The following is an 18762-nucleotide window of genomic DNA, read 5'->3' on the forward strand; positions in this document are numbered from 1 at the left end:
GGGGGAGATAGGGAGAGAAAAGAGGGGGAGATAGGGAGAGAAAAGAGGGGGAGATAGGGAGAGAAAAGAGGGGGAGATAGAGCGAGAAAAGAGGGGGAGATAGAGCGAGAAAAGAGGGGGAGATAGAGCGAGAAAAGAGGGGGAGATAGGGAGAGAAAAGAGGGGGAGATAGGGAGAGAAAAGAGGGGGAGATAGGGAGAGAAAAGAGGGGGAGATAGGGAGAGAAAAGAGGGGGAGATAGAGCGAGAAAAGAGGGGGAGATAGGGAGAGAAAAGAGGGGGAGATAGGGAGAGAAAAGAGGGGGAGAGCAGGAAATAAGTAGGCTCTTGTTAGTTCCATGGTAGACAAAGATATGGAACTCCTGGTAGAGGGGTGACAGCTCCTCATCCACCCACAATACCCCTTAACACACACATTAACACAACTATTACACAGATCCACCACACACTCTCATATTGAAATCATCATTAAGAGAACAATGGGTGCTGTATACAGGGTGGTGATAACATCAACCCAGTGGTAGAGTAATTACAGCAGATTATCACTTTAAAGTAGCTACTTAAACAGTTAGTCAGCCACATAATAAGACAATAGTACAGCAGACACTCTCACACCCTGCAGCACTCTCTGCCACCGATACCTGCAGCGTAGTTATTCCATTTTACCGTACATTCACCACATAATGTCTAGGCGAAGCAGATCTAACTATTTGGTCCTTTAAAAACAATGTAAAATATTGTGTGCTGTAGCTTGGAAATAAATACGTGACTCTGGATGACAACATAATAATGTTTGTTTCCAACATTAGGGCTGTTCTCATAAAGAAGTTAAATCCGCTTCGTGTTTTGTTTCCTTGCCACGATACTAACAAGTATTGCAATACTGGCATCGTTCCGGCCCTAATAATGGCTTTATAAGATCAGTTTTCATTGACCCCATCAAGAATACCTGCTCTTTAAAGACTGAGGACAGGGTGTACATTATCAGTTATCAGAGTGAGACTAAGGGAGAGAGAGAGAGAAAGAGAGAGAGAGGGAGAGAGAGAGAGAGGGAGAGAGAGCGAGAAACATCCCTCTTTCTTCTCGTCTCTAGCACTCATTCTCCCTGAGTGCTCGTGCATCGTCAACAATAGCGTGGCTATGTGTCTGTGTGTGTGTGTGTGTGGCGCGTGTGTGTGTGTGTGTGTGTGTGTGTGTGTGTGTGTGTGTGTGTGTGTGTGTGTGTGTGTGTGTGTGTGTGTGTGTGTGTGTGTGTGTGTGTGTGTGTGTGTGTGTGTGTGTGTTGTGTTGTGTGTGTGTGTGTGTGTGTGTGTGTGTGTGTGTGTGTGTGTGTGTGTGTGTGTGTGTGTGTGTGTGTGTGACTGTGAAAGCCACTCCAGGGTACTCCAACCAAGGCCAGTCACAGCCAGCCTGACGATTGAAGATCGGAATTCAGAGAGGGGACAAAGACACTCTCCTGTAGTGAGACCGGAGCAGAGGGAGAGAGGGAGAGATTGCAAAATAGGGACAGAGTAAGGGTTGGAAGAAGAGAGAGAAGGGGAGAGAGAGGGCCATAGGTTCTAATCAATAAATAATATATACAGGTTTGTAGATGCTTTGGTTGTTTAGCAACAAACCTGACGCGTGCGTAACTGTGGAGCAAAAATGGCGGCTTTGGCTAAGATTGTTGACAACATGCAAACTATATTTCGTCTCCAAAGTTTATTTAAAACATAAATGCATTTGCACAATCAGCACTTGCTGTTCCTCAAATACATCCTTACAGTTATTGGTTAGCTAGGTAGAGAATTTTTGCCATATTAGCATAGAAGTGACATCATTCAAAACACCCCAAACCAAGACATGGTATCAAGAAAAATATAAAACTGGCTGAAACGAGCCACCCATGATGCCCCACATAGCTTCTTCGTGTCGTTGCTGCTATCTGGCCATCCAGAATCACAATAACACACAGACTTCTGCCTCATTGAAGTGAGCACATCATTTTCGTGACGTTGTGAGATAACCCGTCATGTAAAGTATGGTGCCGCTCTATTCATGACATTTCTATCTGTAACGTTCAGCCTGACTCGAAGATAAAGAGACTAACTGGTCTCGTAATTGTACAAGGACCCTCCCTCTCTTTCTCTCATTCTTTCTCCTCTCTTCCACCCCCCTTGATTGACATCCCCTCTGCCTGCCTCCTGGCCTTGCCTGCTAAAAGAGAGGGAGTGGGTGAGTGAAAGAGAGGGAGTGGGTGAGTGAAAGAGAGGGAGTGGGTGAGTGAATAGCCTTATAAATGACAGAGGAGGGAACGATCACACCCATTTCTATTGTCCTGTCTCTGTCACACCTGACCCCTAACCAAACACACACACACACACACACACACACACACACACACACACACACACACACACACACACACACACACACACACACACACACACACACACACACACACACACACACACACACACACACACACACACACACACACACCCCTCTCTCACACCCATTATGCCACCTCTGTCAGGCCTGACCCCTGACTAAATACCCAGGCCCCCCTCGTAACCAAGGTGACCAAATGAGGCCCCAGCCATCGCCTAGCAACCAGGGAACAATGGGCTCCGTGGAAACGGCATGCGCTGCGCAAAGGGTAGGCTTTTCTCTAGGGATGGGGAGAGAGGGAGGAACGGAGAAGAAGGAAGGGGTGATGGGAACAGTATTGGGACATCTCTTTAACCGTGTCACAAAGAGGTCTCTGGGAAAAGAAGCCTGGAGATTCACGTCTCTGGTCTCTGGGCTGTCTGGCTGGCTAAACTCTGAACACAACAGATCTAAACACCACAGACAGCAGGTAGACTGAACCAGCCATACGGGGGGAGAAGACACGAGGGAGAGGTTTTCAGATCCCAGCCATTCCCTGGAGGAACTATGATACTGAATGTATATGATGTATTATCTATAGCCATATGTTGCGTTACTACCGTGTTAAATTCTCCTTGACTTGAACTGTGAAAGTGGCAGGTCAGTTGAGAGCTGAGAACTCGGAAGGAGAGAGAGACAGTTGGTAAATGAAAAACAGAAAATGAACAGAACAATAGAATGGCAAATTAACTCATTGCTTTTCTGTACCATATATCAGACGTCTCTCTCAGATTAACCATCAATGTGTTAAGCTCTTCTCAGTCTTTGTTGAGGCCCGCCGGTCTTTAGAAAGGCAATATTGGCCTGTCACTGTCTCAAAAGAGAACGACAATCTCAGCTGGCTACAGACCAAGATAACTTACTCAACACTGAACTATGAAAACCAACCGAAGAACAACTGAACTCTTTCTCTCAGACAGCACAGCTAGTGAATATCGTCATCTTACAGGTTTCTAAATAGAGACACAGAAACAAGAAGGTGAAGACACGGAAAGTGCTGGAAGGTAAATCGTCTCCATAGTAACATAAAGAGGAGAATATTGTTGGACCTGTCAGTGATGCAATGGAGACAAGAAAAGTATAACAGTCAAATGATATGAGAGGGTTCTCACCTCTTTTCTACAGGCTGAATACTGTGATAGCAAAACAGCGTAATGACTCAACAACATTCTTCTTCTTACAATGTAAGAATACACTGAATTTATACTCTGTCAGCAAGGTTGCACAATAACACGTCCTTTAAGAGAGACAGAAAGAAGATAATGAACAATGAGGATGAGGGTAAGGACTGTAAAGGAAGTATGTTGGTCTGTTGGGCACCAGTCTGTTAGCTTGTTCATGTGAAAACTCTTTGTCTTCTATGAATGGCCGTTTCTCTCTACAGTGACTTTATAGACTGTATCCCCCTATCGCTGACTCTGACTAAAACCCCAGCCACTGGCTATACTCTGGCCTAGTGGAGCTGGGAGAACAATAACACACACACACACCTAAATAACCAGTAGAGAAGTGAGGGGAACCAGAGAAGCAGGCCAGTTAAGGTCCAGGAATTCACCTTACATGGGAAAGAAATGACGAGAGCATAACAGACATGTTCATACTCTGTGTGTGTGTGTGTGTGTGTGTCTGTGTGTGTGTGTCTGTGTGTGTGTGTGTGTGTGTGTGTGTGTGTGTGTGTGTGTGTGTGTGTGTGTGTGTGTGTGAGCCCTGTTAAATGATGGCAGTGATGTGTACACAGATGGTATGTGTATGGTGAGTTGTGGCTTTCCTCTCTTCCACACTTATCTTCTCACAGGCCTCAGTGGATATTTACGACAGGGACGGGAGAGAGAGATCACATGCTTTAGCCAGGACAACGCGGGCGAGAGAGAATGAGAGAGAGAGAGAGGGAACGAGAGAGAGAGCACGGAAGGAAGGAAGTGGTGAACATAACTTCTTAATCCCTTAACGCTTGGCCTTACACAATTATCCAGCCCTCCCCTGATACCTTCATCTGGCCTATACTGGCCATCTGAGTATACAAAACATTAAGAACTTTCCATGACATGGACTGATCAGGTGAATCCAGGTGAAAGCTATGATCCCTTATTGATGTCACTTGTTAAATCCACTTCAATCAGAGTAGATGAAGTTGAGGAGACATGTTAAAAAAATATTTCAAATTTTTCAGTCAATTGGATTGTGTATGTGTGTCATTCAGAGGTTGAATAGACAAGACAAAAAATGTAAGTGTCTCTGAACGGGGTATGGTAGTAGGTGCCAGGCGCACGGTTTATTTCAAGAACTGCAACGCTGCTGGGTTTTTCATGCTCAACAGTTTCCTGTGCATATCAAGAATTGTCCACCACCCAAAGGACATCCAGCCAACATGACACAACTGTGGGAAGCATTGGAGTCAACATTACATTTACATTACATTTAAGTCATTTAGCGACTTACAAATTGGTGCATTCACCTTATGATATCTAGTGGAACAACCACTTTACAATAGTGCATCAAATCTTTTAAGGGGGGGGGGGTTAGAAGGATTACTTTATCCTATCCTAGGTATTCCTTAAAGAGGTGGGGTTTCAGGTGTCTCCGGAAGGTGGTGACTGACTCCGCTGTCCTGGCGTCGTGAGGGAGCTTGTTCCACCATTGGGGTGCCAGAGCAGCGAACAGTTTTGACTGGGCTGAGCGGGAACTGTGCTTCCTCAGAGGTAGGGGGGCCAGCAGGCCAGAGGTGGATGAACGCAGTGCCCTTGTTTGGGTGTAGGGCCTGATCAGAGCCTGAAGGTATGGAGGTGCCGTTCCCTTCACAGCTCCGTAGGCAATCACCATGGTCTTGTAGCGGATGCGAGCTTCAACTGGAAGCCAGTGGAGAAAGCGGAGGAGCGGGGTGACGTGAGAGAACTTGGGAAGGTTGAACACCAGACGGGCTGCGGCGTTCTGGATGAGTTGTAGGGGTTTAATGGCACAGGCAGGGAGCCCAGCCAACAGCGAGTTGCAGTAATCCAGACGGGAGATGACAAGTGCCTGGATTAGGACCTGCGCCGCTTCCTGTGTGAGGCAGGGTCGTACTCTGCGAATGTTGTAGAGCATGAACCTACAGGATCGGGTCACCGCCTTGATGTTAGTGGAGAACGACAGGGTGTTGTCCAGGATCACGCCAAGGTTCTTAGCACTCTGGGAGGAGGACACAAGGGAGTTGTCAACCGTGATGGCGAGATCATGGAACGGGCAGTCCTTCCCCGGGAGGAAGAGCAGCTCCGTCTTGCCGAGGTTTAGCTTGAGCTGGTGATCTGTCATCCACACTGATATGTCTGACAGACATGCAGAGATGCGATTCGCCGCCTGGTTATCAGAAGGGGGAAAGGAGAAGATTAATTGTGTGTCGTCTGCATAGCATGGGCCAGCATCCCTGTAGAACGCTTTCGACACCTTGTAGTCCATCCCCCGACTAGTTGAGGCTGTTCTGAGGGCAAAAAGGGGGGGGGGGGGGGGGGCATGTTCTTAATGTTTGGTATATGTAGGCCTAGTGAGTGAATTTAGGTTGGACTGACTGTGCTCAGTGGTTTTAAGCTGTCAGTGGGACTGTTTGGTTCGAAAGTTAGAACCCATGACTATTACAATGCAGCTATTTGGCTTCAAGGCTGTGGGATGGGCTGGGAACTGGAACAAGAGCAATATACCATGTACGCACACACGCACGCATGCACACACGCACGCATGCACGCACACACACACACACCACACACACACACACACACACACACACACACACACACACACACACACACACACACACACACACACACACACACACACACACACACACACACCACACACACACACACACACACACACACACACACACACACACACACACACACACACACACGAAAGGCGTCAGAGAACTCTCAGTAGAGAGTAAATGATGAGAAAAGTTAAGGTTTAGCTGAAAGACAGGAGGGTAAGACGGACTGCTGCTATCTCTATGGCCAGCAGGCTTCAGGCAGATAGCTCAGTGTGAGGCGGGCTCCTAGTAATGTCCCCCTCTCCACTCTTCTCCTCTCCTCAATCTCCACATGAAAGACCAATAGCCAGGAGCAGCCTCCCTCTCCTCTCCCCCTATCTTCTCCTTTTCTCCTCTCCCTCTCGCCTCTCCTTTCCCAGACCTCATTACCACAGCCTGGGGCCGAGGTCCAGTAGCAGTGGTCCCCTGTAAGCCGCTCTCAGTGGGCCAGGGCAGGGGAGAGAGAAGGGCTAAGAGGGGGAGGTAATGGGGAGGTATGGGTGAGACAGAGGAGGCATCAGAGGTCCTATATAAGTCCTTCTGTAGCAGGGGGGAAGAAGGGCTAAGAGGGGGAGGTAATGGAGAGATGAAGGGGTGGTGAGGGGGAAGAAAAATGGGGAAATAGAGGACGGTGCTCAGTAAATAATACTGCATGCTTCCCATCCGAAACAGTTCGGGAAACAGTTAGTGCAAATTTTAAGACAACATTTTGTAACGTTTTTGTTAGTTTTGGTCTTCGGCAAGGGTTTTTTCTCCAGGCAAGCCGACGTTCAGAGCTGAAGTCTAAGCCCATTCGTTGTTAATTGGTCAACAGTAGGAATTCTGTATCCTCCCCTTCATCTAAACATTTGTTCTTAACTGACTTGCCTAGTTAAATAAATGAAGTGTTTGTCATTCAACAATAGACGACTCTATTCCGTGCCAATGTTTTGATTGAGTAATACTGCACCAAACATCTTCATTAGATGTAAAATTGCGCGACTAAGATCTCTTCGGCAAAAACGTTGAAACTCGTTTTTCAAGCGAAGGTTAAGGGAGGATGCGAGCACACTCGTTCGGATCGGCTAGCCGAGTTCTACTAGGCGCCAGCTGAACCGAAGCATGCGGAAGCTTTAAGGCCTGCTGGTCAAGTCTTTTTCAGCCAGAGCTTAGGCAGTAGGTGAGGAGGATAGAGGTAATATGGATGGAGAGGGGGGAGGTAATGGGGGAGGGGGAGACTCTTATCATCTTCTCTGTTTCATCCTCCCTTGTCTCCCTGTGTCACCCAGGCCTCCCACTGACCAGCGCTGCTTTGAAGTGTTAATACAGCCAATGTTAATGCTGTCAGGGCCAGTCCCATCTCAAAGCTCACAGAGGAGATCCATTTATTTAATGTCTCCGCCTCGCCAATCTTTCCCTCTCCCATCCCTCTCTCCGTCTCTCCCTGTCACCTCTGGACTCCTCACACAAACACACACTGATTAAGATTATTTTCACCTCAAGCAAGCGCATCTGTGTACAAGAGGGAGGGGGACAGGGGTGGGTGTAAGGATTGTTTGGGTGGGGCAGAAATGTGTATGATTGCCCCCCCCCCCTCCTCTATGTAACAGCAGTACTGACACAGCAAGTGTTATTCTTTACTACTTTACACAGCCTGAGGGAGAGAGACCACCTGCACAGAACAGCACACACTCATTTTCTCTCTCTCTCTCTCTCTCTCTCACACACACACATTGAGGATAATGAGATCAGAGTTCCATGCTGCCCTCACAGTGGGGGTCAGAGACACTGTCAGAGAGGCCCAATACTGGGAGCTGATGAGCTGGGCTCAGAGGGGGGGTGTGTGTGTGTGTGTGTGTGTGTGTGTGTGTGTGTGTGTGTGTGTGTGTGTGTGTGTGTGTGTGTGTGTGTGTGTGTGTGTGTGTGTGTGTGTGTGTGTGTGTGAGAGAGAGAGAGCGAGAGAGAGAGAGAGAGAGAAAGGAAGAAGGAACATGGAGCTTTGGTGTGCAGTATGAGAAGATCAATAGTTCTGTGAAGTGTGATAGCAAGTGATAACAATACAAACACAGAGACACACAGTTAGACAGACACATGGAGACTTGCAGGCTAGCTGTTACCTGAGAACAACAACACATTTATAACTCTTCATGCTTGGCAGAGGTGTGAACTGGACCTGGGGACACACACACCCAAGCACAAGCAAAGACACTAACACATGCAAACACACACTTAACCTCGGTTGGCAGAGAGATGGGAACTGGACTAAAAGTAAAAGGCTTCCCGTTCTGGAAAACTACGATCGGAAACAAGAGAGTCGTTATTCCGACCTGGTTGGAAAAATCCTGAGAGCCTCACAAGAGTTCACTTACTGCACCCTCTACTATAAAATAGGGAGAAAGGGTGAGAGAGAGAGAGAGAGAGAGAGGGAGAGGGAGAGGGAGAGAGAGAGAGAGAGGGAGAGAGAGAGAGAGAGAGAGGGGGAGAGGGAGAGGGAGAGAGAGAAAGGGAGAGGCCGAGGGAAAGGGAAAGGGAAAGGGAGAGAGAGAGATGGGGCGGAGCTGAACCTAAATGTGAGGTTAGGGGTAACATCTCGGTTCATGACTCAGTGGAGTGAATCACATCCCTTGACCTCCAACATCTCAGCCATCCATCCAGCCATACAGAGCTGTTCTGGTGGCTGTAAGGAAAGACCAGAGTCATCCTCACTTTAACTCCTCTGGAATGTAGAGAACAAAGAAAAGGAGATGAAGCTGCAAACAACAAACAAACATAAACACACAGACAGAGCCCTGAGGACACACACACAAACACAAGCACACACAGCCGGGGGAGAGGAAGGAATTCCACAGAGATTCTCTCTCCACAGGAAAAAAGGGATATGCCTCAAACCCGTAATTACACACTCATGCGCGTGCCGCACACACACACTATGACTGAACTACGAAGCTTGCTACTAAACTTCATCTGACACATCATTCATACCCAACTATTGCCTAACTATGTTTAAATGAGACCCTTTATTACGTGAGTCAGACCACTAAACAGCAGTTTGAATTTTAACAACTGTTTCAACAGCTTGGTTGAGCCTGAAGCCATTCTGCAGTCTAGTCCCTCTAATCACCTGACATACTACATTAAACTGTGTTTTATACAATCCGCTATCACAGTCTCACTTCAGAATTAGACGTTCATCCATGTTTCCCAAACGTCAGATATGGAAGTTGTTGGAAACGTCAAATTTGGAAGTGTTAAGGTTAAGTTTAACTCAGAAATCATAAGGTTAGGCATTAACTCTGAATGGTTAAGGTAAGGGTTAAGGTTTGGGATAGGCTTAAAACAAAAATCTCAAAAACAACTTTCTATTGCTGGATTTGAACAAGCAGATGTTAACTGAAACCTACTTGAAGGTAACATTGCCCACTGTTGCCACTAGTGGTCAGTTTCAATGTCAACTCCCGATGTCCTCAGACATGGATGGATGTCGAATACTGACTTGTATCAGGGGTGACCTGGCTGGTTTTATAAGCTCCTCTCGCTCCCTCTCTCTCTTTTTCTCTACCTCTCTCTGTGTTTCCCTCATTGGAATTTAGGTTGGGAACCCAGGTTGCAACAAAGACTGAGAAGAGAGCTTGAATCAAATCAAATCACATTATATTTGTCTGTTATTGCGGGTGTAGCGAAATGCTTGTGTTTCTAGCTCCAACAGTGCAGTAATATCTAACAAGTAATATCTAACAATCCACACAATATAAGGTAAAGGAATGGAATTAAAAACATAGAAATATTTGGACGGGCAATGTCAGAGCAGCATAGACTAAGATACAGTAGAATAGGATATAATACAGTATATACATATGAGATGAGTAATGCAAAATATGTAAACATTATTAAAGTAACTAGTGTTCCATTTATTAAAGTGGCCAGTGATTTCAAGTCTATGTATATAGGGCAGCAGCCTCTAATGTGCTAGTGATGGCTATTTAACAGTCTGATGGCCTTGCGATAGAAGCTGTTTTTCAGTCTCTCGGTTCCAGCTTTGATGCACCTGTACTGACCTTGCCTTCCGGATGATAGCGGGGCGAACAGGCAGTGGCTCGGGTGGTTGTTGTCCTTGATGATCTGTTTGGCCTTCCTGTGACATCGGGTGCAGTAAGTGTCCTGGAGGGCAGGTAGTTTGCCCTCGGTGACGCGTTGGGCAGACCGTACCACCCTCTGGAGAGCCCTGCGGTTGCAGGTGGTGCAGTTGCTGTACCAGGTGGTGATACAGACCGACAGGATGCTCTCAATTGTGCATCTGTAAAAGTTTGTGAGGGTTTTAGGTGCCAAGGTACATTTCTTCATCCTCCTGCGGTTGAAGAGGCGCTGTTGCAACTTCGTCACCACACTGTCTGTATGGGTGAACCATTTCAGTTTGACAGTGATGTGTATGCTGAGAAACTTGAAGATTTCCACCTTCTCCATGTCACACCCTGACCATAGTAAGATGCTATTTTCTATGGTAGAGTAGGTCAGGGCGCGACAGGGGGTGTTTTGTGTTTTTCTATATTTTGTATATCTATGTTTAGGTTCTAGTTTTTCTATTTCTATGTTGTTGTTTTTGGGATGATCTCCAATTAGAGGCAGCTGGTCCTTGTTGTCTCTAATTGGAGATCATACTTAAGTAGGGTTTTTTTCCACCTGTGTTTGTGGGTAGTTGTCTTCTGTTTAGTTTATGTTCCTGACAGAACTGTGCGCTTTCGTTTTTCTCTTTGTTATTTTTCCTTTAGTGTTTTGAGTTATAATAAATATTCATCATGAGCAATCAACACGCTGCACTTTGGTCCCCTCTCTATGACATCCGTTACACTCCACTGCGGTCCCGTCGATGTGGATAGTGGCGTGTTCCCTCTGCTGTTTCCTGAAGTCCACGATCATCTCCTTTGTTTTGTTGACATTGGGTGAGAGATTATTTTCCTGGCACCACACTCCCAGGGCCCTCACCTCTTCCCTGTAGGCTGTCCCGTCATTGTTGGTAATCAGGCCTACTACTGTTGTGTCGTCTGCAAACTTGATGATTGAGTTGGAGATGTGCGTGGCTATGCAGTCATTGGACAGGGAGTACAGGAGGGGGCTGAGCACACATCCTTGCGGGGGCCCAGTGTTGAGGATCAGCAAAGTGGAGGTATTGTTTCCTACCTTCACCACCTGGGGGTGGCCCGTCAGGAAGTCCAGGACCCAATTGCACAGGGTGGGGTTCAGACCCAGGGCCACTTAATGATGAGCTTGGAGAGTACTATGGTGTTGAATGCTGAGCTATAGTCAATGAACAGTATTCTTACATAGGTATTCCTCTTGTCCAGATGGGATAGGGCGGTGTGCAGTGCGATGGCGATTGCATCGTCTGTGGATCTATTGAGGCGGTAAGCAAATTGAAGTGGGTCTAGGGTGTCAGGTAAGATAGAAGTGATATGATCCTTGACTAGTCTCTCAAAGCACTTCATGATGACAGAAGTGAGTGCTACGGGGAGATAGTCATTTAGTTCAGTTACCTTCGCTTTCTTGGTGACAGGAAGAATGGTGGACATCTTGAAGCATGTGGGGACAACAGACTGGGATAGGGAGAGATTGAATATGTCCGTAAACAACCCAGCTGGTCTGCGCATGCTCTGAGGACGCGGCTAAGGATGCCTTCTGGGCAGCCTTGCGAGGGTTAACACGCTTAAATGTCTTACTCATGTCGGCCACGGAGAAGGAGAGCCCACTGGCTGTTTGTGCATATGTGTGTGCAGACAGATTGTGTGTTTGTGTGTGTGTGTGTGTGTGTGTACATGATCTGCCCTGCAGTTTATTTGTTTACCCTGACAAACAGTAGCAGACAGAGCAGAGCTGGGGGCTGGAGGAGCAGCTTCCTGTAGGCTACCCAGGGAGGGAGAGGGGATGTTAGGAGTCATTACCCGAGGGAGAGGAGGGGTGTCTGGGGCAGGACTCTGTGGCGTGCTGCCTGGTGACACCCGAAGACCCAGAGCCAGGCTACACACACACACATGCACACACACACACACGCACACACACACACACACACACACACACACACACACACACACACACACACACACACACACACACACACACACACACACACACACACACACACACACACACACACACACACACACACACACACACACACACACACACACACACACACACACACAGCCTTCCTCATAATGCTACTGCCAGGGGATTACACTAGGATACTGTGGAAGCCTTGCAAAGATTATATGAAACACAGTATAGGTTTCTGAAGATGACAAAGAGAAGATTTACTACTAGACTATGATGCTGTGATAGTGTTGGATATACTGGACCAAAGACCTACACTACATCATGTTCACCAATATACTGTAGAGAGACTGATGAGCTGCGTGTAGAAAAGGGAAACGGGAGATATCAGTTTATGAAGTGTATGATGAATGTACTGGATTTCCCATTTAGAAAGGCATGAAATCTGCTATATATCCGGACCTTCCTCAATATACTGCTCGAGACATACACACACAGGGCTGCCACTATCAGGGCTGTTATTACTGGCTCGAACCACAGCATTCCAGCAAGTCCCGCAAACGCAGTCAAAAGCCAGGCTGTGTGTGTGTGGTCTCCTGTATGTCACTTTCAATCAGGCCATGCCAAGGCCGTCACCGACACACTCAAGACACACACACACACACACACACACACACACACACACACACACACACACACACACACACACACACACACACACACACACACACACACACACACACACCACACACACACACACACACACACCACACACACACACACACACTCACACTCACACACATGCCATACACAGCTCCGTAAGTGAAGTCCCTGTGTGTGTATGTCCTCATGACGGATCTAGACCACATTGTAATGTCTTATTCATGCTGTATCAATTCATAATAACCAGACCCGTCCCACTCCACACACACAACAAACGCACAACACACACACACACCTATACCCTGGCCTCAATGACTGAAGTTAGGTCTAGCCTGATGTGTATCTGGGACATCCGGACTGCAGTTATCAGGAGCTCTGAACATCAGAGGACACACACACAGGGGACTGATGTCCCAGCGATTTAACGTGAATATTTTACAACCCTACATCCATCTGTTGAATTATTCATGAGCAACACAGAATTGTTAGTACCAACACCTCTTACTATCTCCATCTCTTCTTCTCTCCATCTCTTCATCTCTTCATCTATTTTTCTCTCCATCTACTCTTCCCTTCTTCTCTCGCTCCCTCTCCCTCTCTGTCTTTCTACCTTTACCATTGTGTGTCTCTCTCTCTCTTTCTCTGTTGATGTCTGTGTCTTCTGTGTTAGTGAATATTTCAGATGGTGGGGTGGTTTTAAAATGACCCCCTTTTGGCTTCCGCTCGCCTCAAATGATTTACTCTGTGTTTTCCTCTTTATATACACACACACGGTACATCTTGTAAAAACCAATTGACAACCTATAAACCAGCTGACAAGGCCAGGGGTATGACCTTGGGTAGGGGTCTGGGACTGGGTTTGAACCTGCATCATCTGCAGGCTACAGGACTGTGTTAGGCCACTGAGCTAATAAAGTCTAGGAATTAGCTTGGGGAGCCAGCTAATGCAAATCTTCAGGTCTCGGACAAGGTTATTCATCATGTGATATATGGCCAAGTGGTCCGGGCCAAGGAGTGCAGGAACCATGATAGAGGTGGAGAGAGGGGGACAGAGAGAGAGGAAAAGAAAATCTGGCCCCTGGCACATCTTCACTGGTCATTCATCAGGAAGGACAGAGAGAAGGACACGACCAGCCTCAACCATTAACAGGGGTGCACACACACACACACACACACACCACACACACACACACGCATACACACACGCATACACACACACACATACACACACACACACACACACACACACACACACACACACACACACACACACACACACACACACACACACACACACACACACACACACACACACACAGGAATTCTCCCAATAATCACAGAATCTCCCCGAATGTCCTACTGAGAAACAGTTCCCTCAGCATAAAACACCAAACAATCACAGTGAAAACACAGCATCGGTCCAATATAAACACATATAATAGGCATGAATGCATGAACACACAGCTAAAGCATCCCTTTTATCTCCTAAAATAGATTCATAAAGAACGTAATCCCAGGTGAATGCCTGCTATCCCCATATTAGCAAACTGGGGTGTAATTAGCATGTGTGTGTGTGTTATTCTGTGTGTCTGTGTTAGAGTTTGTGTACCAGACCAATCCTGTTGTCAAGCATTAGCACGGAAACAAGCAACGAACCACTCCGCTCTTACCCACCCCGAACTCTACCCCCCAAAATATTTCACACACACTCATCCTCTCTTACATTCTTTACCCCCCACAGTGTAGGGGAGGACCGCACCCTTCCTCTCCTCCCCTCCCCACAAACACACACCTGGCCCTCCCATGGTGCAGGTAAAGAGAACAACCCCCCCCCCCCTTCCTCTCCTAACCTGCCCTCGCTACTCCACCTGATTCTACCTTCCATAGAGATGGAACTGACCTGAACTCTCACCCCATCCTGCCTGTCCAGTCCAGGAGCAACCCCTAGCCCCTTCCTCTTTGGTGGTGCACATTCATCAATGTAGGATAGTTGTAAGACTATACGGCTGTAGGTAGGTAGCTCTGCTAAACCCATTGGAGGGTTCAGTTGAACCATCAAGTATCACTTACACCTGTTCTTCTATTTTCGGACGAAGCCCTAACGGGAGACGGAATGTTATTTTCGCACGGAGCGTGGGGGCCCCTGGTGTTAGAGAGAGAAAGATAGGGAGAGAGAGAGAGAGATGGAGAGAAAGATGGGGACCTCCCAAGCTAGTTTTCACCTACAGCAGGGGTAGACACCTAGATTCAGCTACGGGACGATTTTTGTCTGAGAGGATGATTGGGGGGCCGGAACATAATTCTAATAATTTGTACAGTGCAAATTGACCACAACTAAGCCCAAAAATAGATTTTATTTCAAAATAATTTTGTGGGAATTCTTGGGAGCAGATTTCCTAAATTAAAAACAATTTCTGGTGATTTCAGTCTTTTTTTGACCCAAAACTGAAATAAAATGTGTATTTCTTTGTTTTATTATATTTTTGGGGCTGCAAGAAAGAAACATTGTGGGACTGTTTTGGCCCGCAGGCCGCCTGTTGATGACCCCTGACCTACAGTGTGTGTGTCATACATAATAAAACAGGCACAAAGACGAGCAGCCGTACACAGTGATCTTGAGAGATCATAAATACCCTAACCCTTCTCTGCCCTTCCCCTCCTCCTTCTCCCCTCCTCTTCCCCCCATCCCTCCAAACCAGATGCTGTTCCCTGGAGGCACCTATTACGCTGAGTCCTTGGCCCCCTCCCTCTCTCCATCCCTCTCTCCCTCCATCCCTCCTTCCTCCTACTCTCACACTGTGAACACCTAATTACAGACCAGGAGAGTAGATTACAGAGCTGCACTGCCGAGAACCAGGGACTGAGGGATGGAGGTAGGGATGGAAGGAGAGAGGAGGGGGACACCAGGCCGTTAACGATGATGGATACCGTTCTGTTTTCACTGTTATTGTCCCTTTGCTCGGCACTCCTCCGCTTTCCTCTTCTAGTCCTCTACTCCTCTTCTGTTCCCATGCTTTCCCACCACTACCAGGCACCTCCATCCATCACCCAGCTCTAACAATCTCTAATAATCTCCAATCATGTCTCATTATCTCCAATTATCTCTTATCTGCTCTGTTCCTCATGCATCAGTGTCTCACTTATCTCTCAGGCATCCACACAGAGTAAAGGAGGTAGCTATAAAGAGAGTTGGAGAGAGTTAGCTAACTAACTCCATCTTCTCCAGATAAAATGGAAATGTGCTGTACCATTCTAGATTAGAATGCACAAAAGACACTTACTAAGAGCTACAGTAAAATTACATTTCTAATTCCTTCATGACAGTAACAACAACCTTTCTCTTCCAAACTTCACTTTTACCTCAAACTACTAGATGTATATTTGCTGTGTTCTCTCCTGCCAACACCTTATTGTCCTGTAAACAATTAATGAGCAGGCTGGTTTAACGACTGCCAGTCTGTCTATAATGTCTGTAATTGTCCCGTCCACCACTACACCACACTCATCTGTTCATTTAACTAGCGGCGCCTTTTATTAAGACAAGTCTTCCTCTGCGGTCAACCACTGCAGGCCTGGGAGGAGAGGAGAGGAGCATGATCAGAGAAGAGATATGAAGATATACTCTCGATCACTCATTCCAGAAGGAGTAAAAAAAACAGAATGGTAGAGAGAGAGAGAGAGAGAGAGAGAGAGAGAGAGAGAGAGAGAGAGAGAGAGAGAGAGAGAGAGAGAGAGAGAGAGAGAGAGAGAGAGAGAGAGAGAGAGAGAGAGAGAGAGAGAGAGAGAGAGAGAGAGAGAGAGCTAACATCTGGGTTAGCGTTCCACCTGAGGGCTGGAGGCTTTCCCATTAACCCCTCTTGTTAAGGCCATTAAAGACAGACCCTAACAAGCCCCTGTGAGCACTTAGAGCAAGTGCAAAGACAGAAACCCACACACACACCGTCAGACTTTCTGTGGGAGTGAAAACCTGTTAAGTACATGAAGCTCTCTCTCCTGGCTGTAACCTAACTACGCCAGTCTAGTGCCCAGACCCCATGTTGGGACGGAAAGACGGAGACCACTGATGATTTAAGAAGCAGCGAACGCATCAGGAAATCTCTTTGTCTTGGTACTGCTCTGTTTAATGAGGCCCCGTCTGCTAGACAACTACAGGAGGGGAGACATTTTACAGTTACTGCCTGTCTGTGAACAACAATGTTTTATTCTTTAGACAAAGTTTCTAATCTTTCCTATATGCTCTTATGAGGCTGGTGTGAGAAAAGCACCTATTTCCTAAACAAATATGCACTTCTTCAGATGAAATACATGCTGGCATGCTCATTATCAGACGTTGGCCTGTAATAAATTAGAAAAACGCAGACACACACGTACAGTGCTGGTACACAGTGAATGGTCTAAACAGGTGTTCAACATTCTTAGGCATCTTATTCTCCAGAAAGGGTTTGAAAGGTAGAACTACTCATGAAAGAAGCCAGCTAGTAACGGAAATAAAGAGCAGATTGAATGGAAGTGGAAGCAGAGAGATCTGTTAATCCAATCCTTCAGCTGCTGGCTGGCAAAGTCTGGTCTGGTTGATGGACTAATCAATGGCTCAAGGCTATGCTCTGGCCTCACCTGGTAGACCGCTTAGAACGCTGTCGTAGAACGGTACAGAATTACCTCGGACATCAGTCAGTCACACACACACACACACACATGCACCCAAGCATGCACACACACACCGCCCATTCACAACCCTAGCCTTTAAGTCTCAAACAGCTGTTGTGTTTTTGGAGCAGTCTACCAACAGTGCTCCATTCCAACTTCATCCTCTATTTTCTACACGTGGCCTCCAAGTCTTTCCCCTCTTTGTTTAGCATTATTCATGCAATTGTGCAATACAGTTGTACTACTCACTGGTGATGACAGTCTTAAGCCTTTACATTTATTAAAAGTGGACTAGACTGTATTGGAAGTGGCTACAGAAGGATAGGGATAGGATACGGATAGGTACCGGGACTGGGACTGGGGACAGGAGAAGTGCAGAGGGAAATGATGTTTCCATGTCCCAGTGTTTTATTATTCCCAGATGCAGCACAAGGTGACCTAAAGTGGAATGATCGGAGCCAGAACAATCGGCCAGCGGCAGGGACACTCATTATCCTTCGGAAAATGGAACCTTGTTATGGCACACTAATAAAAGTTTAGCCTTACTTTGGGATGGTCACGCCACAGGGGTGTGTGTGTGTGTGTGTGTGTGTGTGTGTGTGTGTGTGTGTGTGTGTGTGTGTGTGTGTGTGTGTGTGTGTGTGTGTGTGTGTGTCTGTGTGTGTGTCTGTGTGTGTGTGTGTGTGTGTGTGTGTGTGTGTGTGTGTGTGTGTGTGTGTGTGTGTGTGTGTGTGTGTGTGTGTGAGGTGTGTGTGTGTGTGAGAGAGAGAGATTTAAATCACCAGGATGCCTCACCAAACACTAAACTAGCACATCATACCCATTGGAGTAGAGAGAATGACTTCACTTCCTCCAGCAGCAGTTTGGATTCCTCTCCAACAAGATGGAACTGTCCCTACTAACCAACATAGTCAAATAGCCACTTATTCCATAATCCTCAACACCACACGGTGGCCCACCGCTGCTAAATTGTTGCCAACACTGCAATAAATATGATGTATTGTTAAATATATATTTCTGCCTAGAAGATGCTAGACGTGCTTTTAAATGGATAGTCGTTGGCTCAATGACTGAAAGTCTATGGGAACAGCAAGCATGTCGTTGCGCTAACGCTAGTAGCAATGCAACCCCTTGCTACCACTACTGAAAAGAACCTAGGGAAAACACTGCCACACTAACTCTAGGTTACTAAAGCATTCACACAACCATACACACACACACACACACACACACACACACACACACACA

General features: G+C 46.8%; 1 protein-coding gene across 8 annotated transcripts in view; it reads right to left on the reverse strand.

The window, feature by feature from the left end:
- LOC106612875 (slit homolog 1 protein) overlaps positions 1-18762 on the reverse strand; it is a 158040-nt gene that overhangs the window by 117383 nt on the left and 21895 nt on the right. The gene's annotated exons all lie outside the window — the stretch shown is intronic.

Source organism: Salmo salar, chromosome 01, assembly GCF_965601325.2.
Source record: "Salmo salar chromosome 01, fSalSal1, whole genome shotgun sequence".
In the NCBI taxonomy this organism is placed as follows: Eukaryota; Metazoa; Chordata; class Actinopteri; order Salmoniformes; family Salmonidae; genus Salmo; species Salmo salar.